Raw genomic sequence first — 14,080 nt, forward strand, 5'->3', positions numbered from 1 at the left:
CATGACTTGACAGTTGGAGGCACGAAGGGGGAGCCATACTTGTGGCTTGTACTTGAGCGTTTTACTGCTGCCAGCCAGATATTAACGCGATAGCGTTAAACATCTCCTTTCGCGGAAATTGCGGTGTCGGCGACGTCGGTGTCTGTGGTTGGGAACCAAAAAACAGCGTTGGCCGTGAGCTAAAATTCGAGGCTGATGCATATGAAGATAGGAGCTGGCGGGTGTTTGCTCTTTGGTTTTCGTTATGGTACACCTTAGGTCTCCACCGAGAAGTGAAGGCAGGCTAGCGATTGGGAAGGCGAGAGTGTGCGTGTATGTGTGCGTGTCTGTGCGTGCGTGTATGTATGTGTGCGCGTATGTTTGTATGTGCGTGAGTGTGTGTTTGTGTCTGTGTGTTTGCGTGCGCTCGTGCATGCGGATATTGCTATCACGCTCACCTCTTAAAGGCGAAGCTTAAGGGTCCCCCAATTTTCGAATTCATGCTCGTCCCCTCGTAGCTGATAGTGTAGCCTCCTTACTTATTTTCGCCAGCGGCACAACAAAATGAGTATTTTCGTGAAACTGTCCACGGCAACAGTGCCAATTCGGTTATACGTGCCAGCGCGCCTTTTTGCTACACTTGGCATCCAAGGCGAATGCTCAGCAATTTTACAGCGAAAGCTGGTATGAGATCACAACAAGGGCCGTTTTTGGCGCCGTAGTTGTCCGCCTCCGCCGGTGTCCGTAACCAATATCGCCCGAAATAAGAAAAAAAGAAAAAAATATCCAGGATGGATAGAGGTTCGAACCTGCGCCCTCTGCGTGGGAGCCCAGTATTCTACCTCAGAGCCATGCCGGTGCTTGAAGCTCCTTTGCAAAAAGAGCCAATACGGGCTTCATATTGGGAAGGAATCACATTACCATATGCAATGTAGTGTCGTAGAAGAGCAAAATAACAACCAGGCGTCACACAACGCGAATTCTGTAACCCGGCTTCACACAATGAGAATTGCGCAACGAGTGTGTTCTTGAATGCTTCCAACTCATTACAAAGGGTTCTGCCATAATTCTTCATCGTCATCAGCCACAGCATCGACAAAGTGAACACAATACCTTACATGTGTTTAGCGAATACCACGGTTCTCCGCAGATTGACGACAAATTGCCTAGTGGCTGCTTCCCTACTTCACAAACTTTATGATGATTTAAACCGTAGTGAGTTCCTGGCAAATGCGCTTCTATTCATCGCCAAGGAAGCCTATAAGGCTCCCATGATCCATTTTCTCAGGGTCTCAATCAAGTTAACTCCCTCTCTCTCTCTCACGTTAAAGTATGTTATAAAGCATGGTGGGAGCGTTAAATAACAACCGGGCGTCACACAATGCGTATTACGTAACAAATGCGTCGTTTAAAGCTTTCAGTCCATTATACAGGATTCAGCCATAATTCTTCATCGTCTTAACAAAGTGCACACAATGCCTTAGAGATGGTATCTCGTTTCTCCGCAGAATGACGAATAATGTCGTGGTGGGTGCCCTCCAACTTCACAAAAATATGAATTGTGGCGTAGTGGGTACGTTGCCATTGTACTTGTATTCATAGCCACAATAGAATTTATAACGAGCTCTAGAAATGCCGCTCTTCCAGCTTTCGCTGTGACTGTGCTGCGCTTTCCGCGCAGACCTCGCGTTTTCTTGAGAACCGCGACAGATTTTGCTGTTGTATCTACCTGTAAGGCACCAAGCTCTCTGCGAAGCTCACCGACGGTCATACTGCTCTAGTCTGCTAATCCGCTGGTAGTATCGTACCTTTCGTCTGCCTGTCTTGCCATTTTCTTCCTGTTCAACTCTATCGCACCCTCGTACCAATATTCCACATTTGATTTAGTATATGCACGCACATACCGAGTGGCAGTATGGTCTTTTTGCCGTTTCGCTAGCTTGAGGGCGTTGGCAGTGGAGGTCCACTTCTTGGTTCTTGTATGGTGGATTTGCTTCAGGATATCATTGTTCTTCCAGGCCTTGGCTCAAAAACAAACTAAGGTTTTGGATTTTTTCTGCTTATTCGACTCGTGATGCGCCAAAATGGGCGTTTACGGTATGACTCGTGCACATCCGTACCCCCTACGTCCCGAGGAACCAACGTTTACAAAAGTTAACCAAAATTGTCTTCCAATGTCTTCCATTTCATTAGACCAGTAGTCCTCAGCGAGTTTCTTGAAAGCCTGGTGTCGTATGTGCCAAAGTTACAGGAATTGCGGCTCATGAAGGGTTCCTTTCAGCTTTTCTGGGAGACGTTCCAGGAACAATGGTGAATCGCGACTTGTCATCGAATACGATGAGAACCCATTTATTTCGTCGTTCCAAACGTCAAAGTGAACGCAACAACTTCGCACAATGCGCACGAAGCTTTAAACGTGCTTGCCTTTAGGCGCATCAATGACGTTAACTTGCGTGGTGAGGTCAAGTTCTTTAAGTTCTAATGCTAACGACTGCAGCAGACGATCAACAATTCTCATTTTCATGTGAAGCATGTCCGGTATGACCAGCGCTGGTTCAAAGTGTCGCACTCCTATTATAAATTGGCCATGTGCTTGCTCAGAGATCATTGAAGTAAGTCAGAGGTAAGGAAGTGTTGGCTCGTTCCATGTCGAAGACGTATCAAAATAGACAAGAATATTGTTACGGGGATTATTTATTCGGCAAGCACTGGTCGAGCTAACACTGCACATAGTGCACAGGAACGCAGGCCAAAAAATTGGCCGCGTATCTGCGTGCTTCGCTGCAAATGTTGTCTAAAGTCGATAGAAGAGGCGCTGCGTGAGATATGGACGCCATCTGGCAATACGTCGGGAAACATGAGTGCTGTGTTGCGGGCTGGTAGTCCCGACGCAGCGGCAGGCGAAGACCGGCGGTGACGAACGCGACCGGTGGGGACGCCGGCCAGCCCGAACACTCTGTTTGGCGCGATGCGCCGAAGGAGAAGAAACGTCCGCACTCAATGAGTACTCTCCACAAACTCTCTTATTTACACGTCGCCTGGGTAAAACAGGAATGCCAGAGCGGCGCCCCCTGTCATTCGGGAGTTGCTCGGAGGATTTCATGAAAGACGGACGTGTCCCGCGACGCCCTGTTCGCCCACTCAGGACGCACTCGTGCCCTTCGCAGTAGACTCCTCGTGACGGTTGCCTCGTCCGCCATGCCGTGCGCCTCTCAACGACTGGGGCTTCGCCGCTCCGTCGCCGACGTGCATCGTGCCTCTAGCCGATTGTGGTCCCGTCCCTCAACTCTTGTGACCGGCTCCCAACCCATCTTTCCTATCTCTTTCTTCTCCGTCGCTGTGCCCTTACTTCAATCATTTTTTCTTTCTACTTTTCTTTTTATCCCCATCCCCCTACCCTTACAGGGCGCTTAGCCGTGTCGCTGATGCAGACAGAAATTACCGCCCTTTTCGTTTCCCCCGAAGAACCCCTATATATGTCATTCGTACAATGCAATACTGAACCGAACCGAAACACAACATGAGCTTGTGCAGAGGGCACGGAGGAAGACAAGTTTCAGACAGTCTCATTTTCAGCGCAGCTTAAGAAACTAGGGTCTTTAAAATTGCGTATCTATTTATTTTCTATTAAAGGAACACACCATCTAATACTTACCTAATGACGTTGCGCCTCAGATATGCGTAATATTTAGTTTTGATCGACAATGTTCACAAGTATGAACAGCCGTACCAGTTCAAGATGGGCGGGCGGTAAGCAAGTGGTTCAACTTTGGCCGGGTGGCTGAGTTGGGTGTAGTGCCGACAAACAGAAAGACAGACCAATTTCTGCGTTTAAGTTCCCCCAAAAAGACTATCGTCTTTAAAAGGCAGCTCCAGACTGCCCCACAGCAACAACGTGGTCGTCGTCTTCATCCATCCGGTATCAATGCGGTGCCCGTGCCAGAGTGACCTTTCCTTACCCGTGACATTACCCCGGCCGGCAAGCACCGTTCCGGTACCTGTTATGGTTAGAAGGGCGTGCCACCGTTGTAGGGCTTCAGGCGAGAAACATGCACGATGTCACTTCTGGGTGTAGCAGTCGATGAGTTTGTGGTCGGGGAAATCTCATAGGTGACAGGTGTCACCTGGCACAAGACTCGATATGGCCCAACGTATCGCGACAGAAGCTTCTCGCAAAGGCCAACACGACGAGATGGGAGCCAGGGTAGAACGAGAGAGCCCGGAGGAAAATCAGCATCCCTATGTCGACTATCATAGAGGGACTTTTGCGCAGTCTGGGATGACGAGAACCAAGCGCGGGCCACTGTACGTGCGATGAGAGCACGGGTGATGGCATCTTGAGAGTATGAAGTGGTGGATGGTGGGTCAGGCGGAAGCAGGGTGTCGAAAAGTAATAAGGGATCACGGCCAAAGAGAATATAAAAGGGTGAGTAGCCGGCAGTTTCATGACGCGACGAGTTGTAGGCGAAGGTGACGAAAGGGAGGGCAATGTTCCTATCGCCGTGGTCATCAGAAACGTACATGGAAAGCATGTCCGTCAGTGTGCGGTTTAGGCGTTCGGTAATCCCGTTAGTCTGGGGGTGGTAAGAAGTCGTAAAGTTGTGTCGAGTAGCACAACATCGAAATAAGTCGTCAACCACACTAGACAGGAAGCAGCGACGACGATCTGTGAGTAAGTGACGAGGAGCGCCATGCTGGAGAGTGATGTCGTAAAGGAAATCTGCAACGTCCGTCGCGCAGCTGGTCGGTAGCGCTCGAGTGATTGCATACCGAGTAGCAATATTTCGAGGGGACAGATTCAAGTCCACGGCCAATTAACTAAAATGCCAGGTCTGCCGCAAGACAAACTGTGACAGGAACGTCAATGTCATCTACTTTTATGAGTCCACGCTTTGATGTTTCGTTAACTTCAAGTAACACGTCTGCAAATGCAGCCATTATAGCATAATAGTATTTAGGTCATTCTGACAAGTCTAGCAGACGGTGAAGTTTGTGTCATTGGATTCTTTGGCCGTTTCTAGTTACTGCAAATGAAAGTACGCCAGCTGACTCTGTAGCCATGGCCTTCCACTATCACGATGAGTTGTTGATGTGCTAGATTCGCTACAGATGTTGTCGGCCAGGTGTGCTATGGCTCGTCGCAATTCTTTGCCAAAAAAACTGCTGTGTACGGAATATATTCGACAGTGAGTCGATCTTCCGCGAAATGAGCTGCAGGGGAGGCAGATTTGGCAAACAGGTAATGCCAAACTTGTGAAGTGATTGTCCAGAAGGCACGCTAGCTTGCCTGCAAGTTTCTGGTCGTCTGTTTTCAGAGCATCGAAATCATGTGCCTTTTGTCCTTGGAAGGAATGCCTTATTTCGATCTGGATGCCCCCGGTGACCGATTGCGTGGTTATTCTATGCAGTGAACCTCTGCTGTCTACGGCAGTAGCTTCTTTGAGGTCGAGTGGGTAGTTGCTTGTAATATCTTTAAGGGACTCATATACACAAGAGCCACGTGCAGTGAGCTTCCTTCTGTGAGTTTTCTTCTGGCCTCCTCCTAAGGCTTTGCCACTGTTCAGACAGCGGCTGCGCTGGCCGGTGACAGCCTCTCCCTCTTGCATTTTTTAAACGTGAGGCAGCGCGCAATCCCTCACAATCGTGCAAATTAGTCTCCAAAAGCTACAACTTTTCTTTCAGCCTCACAATTACGTAGCCCTTTTCCTTCCTCGAGACAAGCGACTTTCGCCTTTAAGTTGCCAGCTTCCAAAGTGCTAACTTCACCTGTAGATAGAGAGAACTGTAGAGTGCTGACTTCTTCTGAATATTTTTGCCTTCGGAATCAACTTAGCTTTAAGCACCGGCAAGAAACAACCTTGGAAAATGCTTTCAAACTGTCTTCTTGTGCGACGCACAACTGCACATGCTCACTACCACTACTTGTATGGCTTAAGAAGGACTCTCAATAAGTTCTTTTCATTGAGGAAGTAGAAGTCTCGCGAAATATGTTTAGATCCGTGCCTTTCACAATATGAAGCACAATTTTGTCATCGGAATGTGCCAACCACGCGTCTTTATTTGCAAACGTGTCCATGGTTGCTGTCACGATTGCTTCAAATGAATAAATGAAAAAAAAAATCACGTTAACTTTGACAGCCCCTCCGCGAAGGAGAGAATACACCCACAAACTCTACAGGGATTCCATACTCTGAGACAGAGGACTTCTGAAATCATAGCGAGCATTTTACACGCAGCGGAATTGCGTATGGAAACTGTGTCGCCAAAGTTATTTTCCGCCCGATACCGACCAGATGGTAGGTCGAGAGGGTAAAAGCACTCTTTTTCACATTGAATGCAGCTTCGTTTCAATTTTTGCCCCTGCACTTGAAAGCCCAACTGAATATATCCAATTCAAAGTTCTGTATTACAAGTCTTCCTCCACTGTTCCTTGCATTGCTCGGTCTCTGCAGGATCGCGCGAAGAAAGCTCGTTGACGTTACCTCCAGCCGTGGTGGCTCAGGTCTCGGAGGATTGTAAAATGAGTCGATCAACTTTTGATTGAGGTTACGTCGGTGCTGGATGGTGCTATTTTATATAGGGCAGCCTTCCCACTTTACGAGGCAATGTTTTTTGCTGAAATAGGAAATACAGACATTTTATCATGACCTACGTATGCCGAGAAACTTCACTTAGAAGTAGAGCTGTGCACGAACAGTGAACGTTGAGGATTTATCAAATACAAAGAATTTTCCAATTCTAAGAAAATAAGTTGCACGTGGCACTGCTAACACCTGTTCGGTAGCTAAAAGGGTACACAGTAACACGTCGTCGGTTATGTTTCCAATTTTTATAATTCCGGTGGCGAGTTGGTAGATACACAACAGAGCATCGCGATGCGGCTGAGTTCGAGCACACACGCACATTTTAACGCATGCCTACATTTCAGAAAAGTTTCAGCGCGCACACAACAGACGAGGACGTGAGCAAAGAAGACAAGCATGCGCCATATTCTTCCCTCACGTCGTCTTTCCTCGCGTTCTTGTCTATTGTGTGCGAGCAGAAACTGTCCCGAAATGTACTCATACCAACTTGCTCAGCTTCCTATACTCTTAACTCATGCCTTGTCATACACTGCCGCTTCGTGGGTTGGTACAGTTTGGCGGCATTTGTAATTTAACGCCAAGTAGGGCAGAACAAATCAACAGCAAGCCATGGCACAGGGCCAATTGAGAAAGCCAGCTTTGGTGTCATTCGTGCGGTGGATGACCAGACATGTTGACGCGTCAACTAAAATAGCCTAACCAGAATTATCCAGCAGCGTCGAGATTTACTGACCAACAATCCCAAAACGAACACCGGTGCGGCAAGTGAAACGGCACGTTTCGCAAAGCACCACCAAGGCGCGGTAGTCGTTACTACTTACTTCACGATGGCATTAGGCAAAACAAAGAGTCACTGCGAATCGCTTTCTTTAAACGAGGTTGCTCCGTTACAAGTTTTTAATTATAGGCCTTGCACCGACAGGACGCGCCCGAGTGACAAGAAAAATGTAGTAGCGATGCAGTACCAGCGATAAATTGGTTGCAAGGCTTCGGTATATTTTTTACGTAAAAGCTAGCAGTATGTGATTGCCTTTAAATAGAGGCTACGCGGCCTCGACGCGCTTTTGAAAGCTCGGAACGTCTTTCCAATTACTTTTTCAACGCTGTCGTAGGTAACTGAAGGCGCCCAAAAGGACTTCAGAAACGTTCATGCTCCACCAGATGCGACCTTAGGCATACATGACTGGCTGCGGCGATTTGTAATTAGGGAAGGGGAAAGGCAGTGAATAAATACAACAATATCTTTCTAGATGGTCAGTCTTATTGTTCAGAAACGGCACGTGCAATGTTACTCTTACCTTTGTTATCGTCGTACACCGTTCACTCATAAAATGTGCAGATGAGCTGGCGAACAAAGGGCACTGTAAATCTGCTGCACAGCGTGCGCACGGTATCGTACCGCCGCAGCGCAGAAAAATGACGTTGTGGGATGCTCTAGCGAAAGGCACCGTGCACTGCTCTGAGAAGGCTGCGTCCTATGTTGCCGATGTTGTCCGCTGGGGATGCGAAGACACTGAGAGGCAAGTGGAGGAGGAAAATCTTTATTAGAGGTATATACAGGGAGTAAGCGCGAGGTGGCCCGGATGGGGCCACCCCTCACAAGCAGTCAAGCACTAGGTGGGCTCCTCATTACAGGAGCCCATTGGCGATCCCCGCGACTCGAGCTCGGTCGACCAGGGCCTTCTGGCTCGCTAGGTCGGAGCGCTCGTCACCCTTCTTGTCCTGTACCCTACCGGCCCGGAGCACAGGTCTCGAAAGAACACAAACGGTCACTGCAGACCATCCGCATTCGGCCATAGTTTGCCCAAAACGAATGGTGTAGAGAAGGGAGACGCACGTTACGTTCGCCGCTGCACACCGCGACATCTTTCTGTGGCAGCACTGTCAAGCATACAAAGTCGAAGTGCGTATTTTTACGGAGATATCATTACATCTCTGTTCACGGCCATACTAGAGAGAAACGCGGGGTGTCCTTCTTAAAAAGAAACGCCCGCGCGTCTCTCCAGACCTGCCATGCTCTGTTTCAAGGTCGCGTTATTCGAGAGTATGAGAATTGGGGACCCAGGACACTGGGTCCCCAAGCTGCGTTGGGTGGGCTGCTGTTGCGTTCGGAGGATCAGCAGAGTTTGAGAACTGGGTCAAACGCACGCTGCGTCGAGTCAGATGCACAAGGCGCCACACGTTGCGAGGTTAAAATTATGCGAGACGCGGGCAATACTGCGTCGTGGCCCGTGCTGCGTATGCGTTGTCGCGCTGGAGGTCCAAGACGCCTTGGGGACCCACGCTAGTTTTCGATTTTTGGGGCTTGGGTCAACGCGAGCGGAAGAGCCCCAAAGTGGCTTAGGTTCTGCGCATGCGCCCTGGCGGCTCGCAAATTTCTTGGGTCCCCAAGCACTCTGGGACCCCAATTCTGAAACTCTTTATTTGGTATGAAATATATCTCTCAGTGGCTGTGATGTCGTAGAGGGTCTGTCTGATCACAAAATAGTAGTGACGCGCCTCGGAATGTCTTTAGACACTTCCAGAAGACACACGTTTATCATCGTATTGAACTTTGTGACAACAGAGGACTTATTCACTTTAGACTACCTTGAACAATCATTTGATAATTTTCTGGTCCATTTCATTACTGGCTGTAGCACTGACAGTTTATGGCAGTTATTTTCAAATGTCGTTGCAAAGTGTGTTGATAGTTATGTACCCAAGGTTGTGAAAGGCATTCGGAAAACCAATTATTGGATTACTAGAGAAATTATTCATGTGAAAAGAAAACTAAAACGAAAACAGAAATCTTGTTCGAATAATAGTACATCTGAAAACAAAGCCTGTGTCAAATTATTGCGGCAAGAACTAAGACGACTAATCAAGGAATCCGAGGATTAATTTTAGAATTTGACACTGAAAAAATTCTTGCATGAGGCCCCCTCAAATTTCTGGTGCTTTATAAAACCCCGAGGGCCCTACTCAGCAACGCGTTGATGACTTTAATACCTTTTTAGCTTCTGTTTTCATGAATGATAACGGTTACTTGCCTCATCTCCCCGCTACATCATCTCGGTAGCCAATTGATAACATAGAAGTTTGCGAGGAAGGCGCTCTTAATATTTTACTTAATTTGAACAAAAGAAAAAGCCCTTGGTCTGATGGTGCACCCAATGAGTTCTTGTAGAGATACGCAGAATGGACTTCCCATTTTCTTACTAAAATATTCCAGTCCTCAGTACGTAACGGCTCATTTCCAACTGCATGGATGTGCGCTAAAATCACGCCTGTGCACAAAAGTCGCTCTCATTTAGAAGTGATGAATTACCGTACAAACTCGCTCATTAGCACGTGGTCAAAATTACTGGAACACATCATTAAAACCATCTTTTGGCCTATCTCGATAGACGTAATATATTGTTTCCAAATCAGCATGGATTCCGCCAAGTCTTATCAACGACAACCCAAGTACCTGAATTTGTCCATGATCTTTCCAAAGCAATAAATTCGCGCAGTCAAACTGACGTGGTGTTTATGGATTTCGCGAAAGCATTTGATAAGGTGTCCCATGCAAAACACTTATTTAAAATTGATAAGACGTTTCAATGTAGTTTGCTGATCACATGGTTTGAATCTTACCTTACTTCTCGATAGCAGTTGGTTCAAATAAAAGATAAGACATCTAGTATGGTTCCGCAGGGAGTTCCGCAGGGTAGTGTACTGAGCCCATTGTTATTTTTAGTATTCATAAACGATCTACCAAACGATGTCAGTGTCCCGATTAGGGGTTTCGCTGATGAGTTCGTTGTTTATAGAACAAGTGAGACTCAACATGATCAAATGAATTTAAACCGCAACATTTAAAAAAAGATGGTTGATTCCTCCGTCATAGGAATCGGAATAACACGAAAGTAAAGCGTGCCCTTACAGAAGTAACTGAATGTTTACTGTACATCGATATAAGAGATTTTGTACAATGTATATTGACGTCTGGCAGCTATAGCACCGTTTAACGTGGATACACCCACATTGATGATTGGTGGTATAAAATCCATCCCGACTACTAACGTCCACGTTGAATGATTAAACAAACTTGGTAGTAGCCGTAGTAGTTAACGGTGAAGGCGTAATCAGAGAACGAGGTGTGATAGCCAGAAGAGCGTCGCATATTGGACGCAGAACTTGGTCACCGTCCCGCGGTATGTTAAAATGTGATTGAACACCACTGCCGGACTAGAGGGAAAAGCAAAGCACGTCGTGCCGCCGCGGTAGCCCGGCCGCGATTTTTCTCGGGGCGAGCGCGTGAGCGGGGAACGCGGTGTTACAGCCAGGTGAGGCAGGCGCGCGTGGCAGAGTTATTTTTGGTTTGTAATAGCGTGATGCTATGAGCGTGACCAACGCTTTTACGACGCTTGGGCTAAGATCACCACCTCGCGGTGTGTTAAATCATTGACTAAATTGAACTTCTATTGAAAACGCGCCGAATGGGACCGACGTGTAACGCGTTGCAGGTGCTAATCGCGGAGGCCACAGTAATGACGAATTCCTATACTTTACCGCTCCCAGAGAACAACACCACCCCGCCGACCGGGAGAGTGGTAGATATAAAAGGCGCGTGTGTAAAGCCACAAGTGTCTGTGACCGTGACGCAGTGGATAGCGTGCCCGGCATCTGTTGTTGCGGACCGAGCGGTCGGGCGTTTGATGCCAGTTTCTTTGCCATCTGATTGTGTAAATTTTTGAGGTCATTTCCGTGACGGAAATACGTCACTGAAGTCTTGGTGGATCCCGGCATAAAACACTTTCGTGTTAAAATTCGTAATTGCTGTGAAGACTGGCAAATGACCTAAACCTAGAAAAAACAGTTTTTATGCATGTAACTAGAAAGAAAAAGCCGCTGAATTATGACTACCGAATTGACGGTATTAAGCTCAAACCTGTAGCAAAATACAAATATCTTGGAATATTGTTTACGCCTGATCGGCGTATGGAATTCGCATATTGACCATGTCTGCTCGAAGGCTACTAAGGCACTGTACAGTCTCAGGCGTAACCTTTACCGGGGTCCTTCTGATATAAAGTGCCTTGCTTACAAAACCTTAGTCAGGCCAATGATTGAGTATTTTAAAATTGTATGGTACCCTTATACACAGTCGAACTGCAATAAAATTGCGAGGGTACAACGACTTAGCGCTGCGTTCATATTTCATAAATATCGTCGGCAATATTCTCCTTCTGAGCTTTGTGCGCAAGTGGGTCTAGAAACTTTGGAAATCAGGACAAAGGTAGGGAGACTAAAATTCAATTTCCTGTTAATTCACAATGAGTTTAAACTTATCCATGCAGCTTTCTCCCAGGTTAGCACGCAGGAACATTCCAAACATCGCCATAGTACGTACATCGTCCCCCTTGCCTTCATAATGACTGCTTTAGGTACAGTTATTTACCCCGTGTTATCGAATTAATGGAATAAGTTACCGAATCAACAATCACAGGTTCTTCGCTAACTTCATTCGAAGTGTAAAACGGCTTTTAAATGTATAGCATTGTGGCTACGTATAACTTTTATTCTGAATATATGCTTTGAACCGTCTCGCGATGCTGCCTACGCTTGTCCTTTGCTTTTGAACACGATGCCTTTTTACCTGCTTTCTACTTGTACTTTTTAGTATGCTTTTGTCATTTATTTTTGTATATTTTCGCTGCTGTTCGTAACAACCCTGCGAAGTATCACTACAATTTTGTAGCAAATTTTCCTTGAACACTTATGTGTACCTTCCACCCTGTAACGGCCCTAAGAGGGCCGTTACAGGGTGGTACCCGCTATTTCCGTCACTTAACGGGGGCCCGCAAAAGGTTAGCGCACGACGCGTGCGCAGTGGTGAGAAACGCTAACACAAATGTTTGCGTACGCTATTCTAAAACTCTCTAATTCAGAAAGCCTGTTAGCTGGTCTACCAGTAGTAACACCTTACCCCCAAAACAAAGAGTTCCAAATTGCAGCCATGGAAAGAAGCCCAAAAAGCTCGGAAAGCAGCTCAAAGAAGCTTGCAGTTCTTCCGTACGGTCACAAATTGTCCCACGGGCTGACAAATGCACGTTAACGCATTAAGCTGGGCTAGTTGGTATTGATTGTATGCTTCCGTATTTATGGCGAACACGCACAATGGACGACATAGAAAGAGACAGGGCTACGGCTAGCGGTTGCCCTGTCTCTTTCTATGTCGTCCTTTGTGCGTGTTCGTTAGCAATCTGGAAGGTGACAAATGCAAATAGGCATGTAGCGTTCTGGCTTTCCTATCGTCAACATACGGTTCGCAATGATGACGATAGCAATGCGGACTGGACCGCCTCCTTTAATTTGTCCTCGAACGTCGCTTTCGCTCGCTTGCGCCACACGTTTCCTTCACTTGGCGCTCGGTGCGCTCCGGGAATTGTAGGAATTAACCGAGTTGCGGCAAATTGTGACCGAATTTATGAGAGGTTCATTTCATTAAACAATGTATATGCTGGCCAGGACCGCAGAAGATGACCGAATTATGCCATTTTTCAAATTAACTAGTGTCGAAATAACGTCATTTTCTTGTAGCACCTATGTAAAGTGCATTCTTTCAAATGACAATTGTAAGTAGCGCACTGCTCAAGTTCTTCGTTATTCCAGCCCACCAGATGACTGAGTTTCGGGCTTCGGCCCGCTAGCGCAGGTACACTTGAGACCCTTGCGATAGAGGAAAGTAGTGACTGCTTTCGTGCTCTTTCAGGAAAAAAATAGAGAGAGGGGAGGCCGCAATACCTGTCGCATATAAATGACAATTTGTTGCGAAAACCTGGGGACGTAATTTTGTTAGCTACACCTCCATAAACCTTGAGTTGCAGATTTCGCAACGACAGGACCATAGTACACACGCTCACAATACTGGAATATTACAGCAATCTGGGCGAGTGCGTTAGTTAACATGTTCCGGTACAATAAAAGGACAAGGACAATACAACAGACGACACGAGCGCTGACTCACATTTAAAAATTAATTGCGTGCGCGAAAAACACACATGCACCTTTAACGATATTTCAGTAGCTTGTTACCCCGTTTCCCTTGTTATCTTGTGCGGGGGATGTAATTTTAATGTATATTGTGTTTGCGCACGAAATAAATTTCTCAGTGCTGATTCAGCGCTCTTGTCACTTTCTTTGTCCTTGGTCAGTGTGGCGCTGCACGTTTACCCGGAAATGCTTATAACGTGGAGAGCAGCCAATACTTGGCCTGACTGCTTTGGTGAGTGTGCGCGCCTGAAATAGCGCTCCCGCGATGTATGCTGTGGCTAGCACATCACAAATGACTAGAGTTGAAAGCGAGATCCGCGCCAGTAACTCGGTAATTTGATTAAAAACTTAATTTTGGGGCAAGGTTCCTCTGCTAAATCAGTATGTCGCCCATGAGAGGTGCGACTACTGGTATTTGAAAAGCTTTAACCTATAGAATTCCTGCGCGTGGTGAGACGAGAACAGCACTGCAAGTAGTGTTTCATTTCCGCAGA

The sequence above is a fragment of the Rhipicephalus sanguineus genome, chromosome 8 (assembly GCF_013339695.2).
Source record: "Rhipicephalus sanguineus isolate Rsan-2018 chromosome 8, BIME_Rsan_1.4, whole genome shotgun sequence".
Taxonomy (NCBI): Eukaryota; Metazoa; Arthropoda; class Arachnida; order Ixodida; family Ixodidae; genus Rhipicephalus; species Rhipicephalus sanguineus.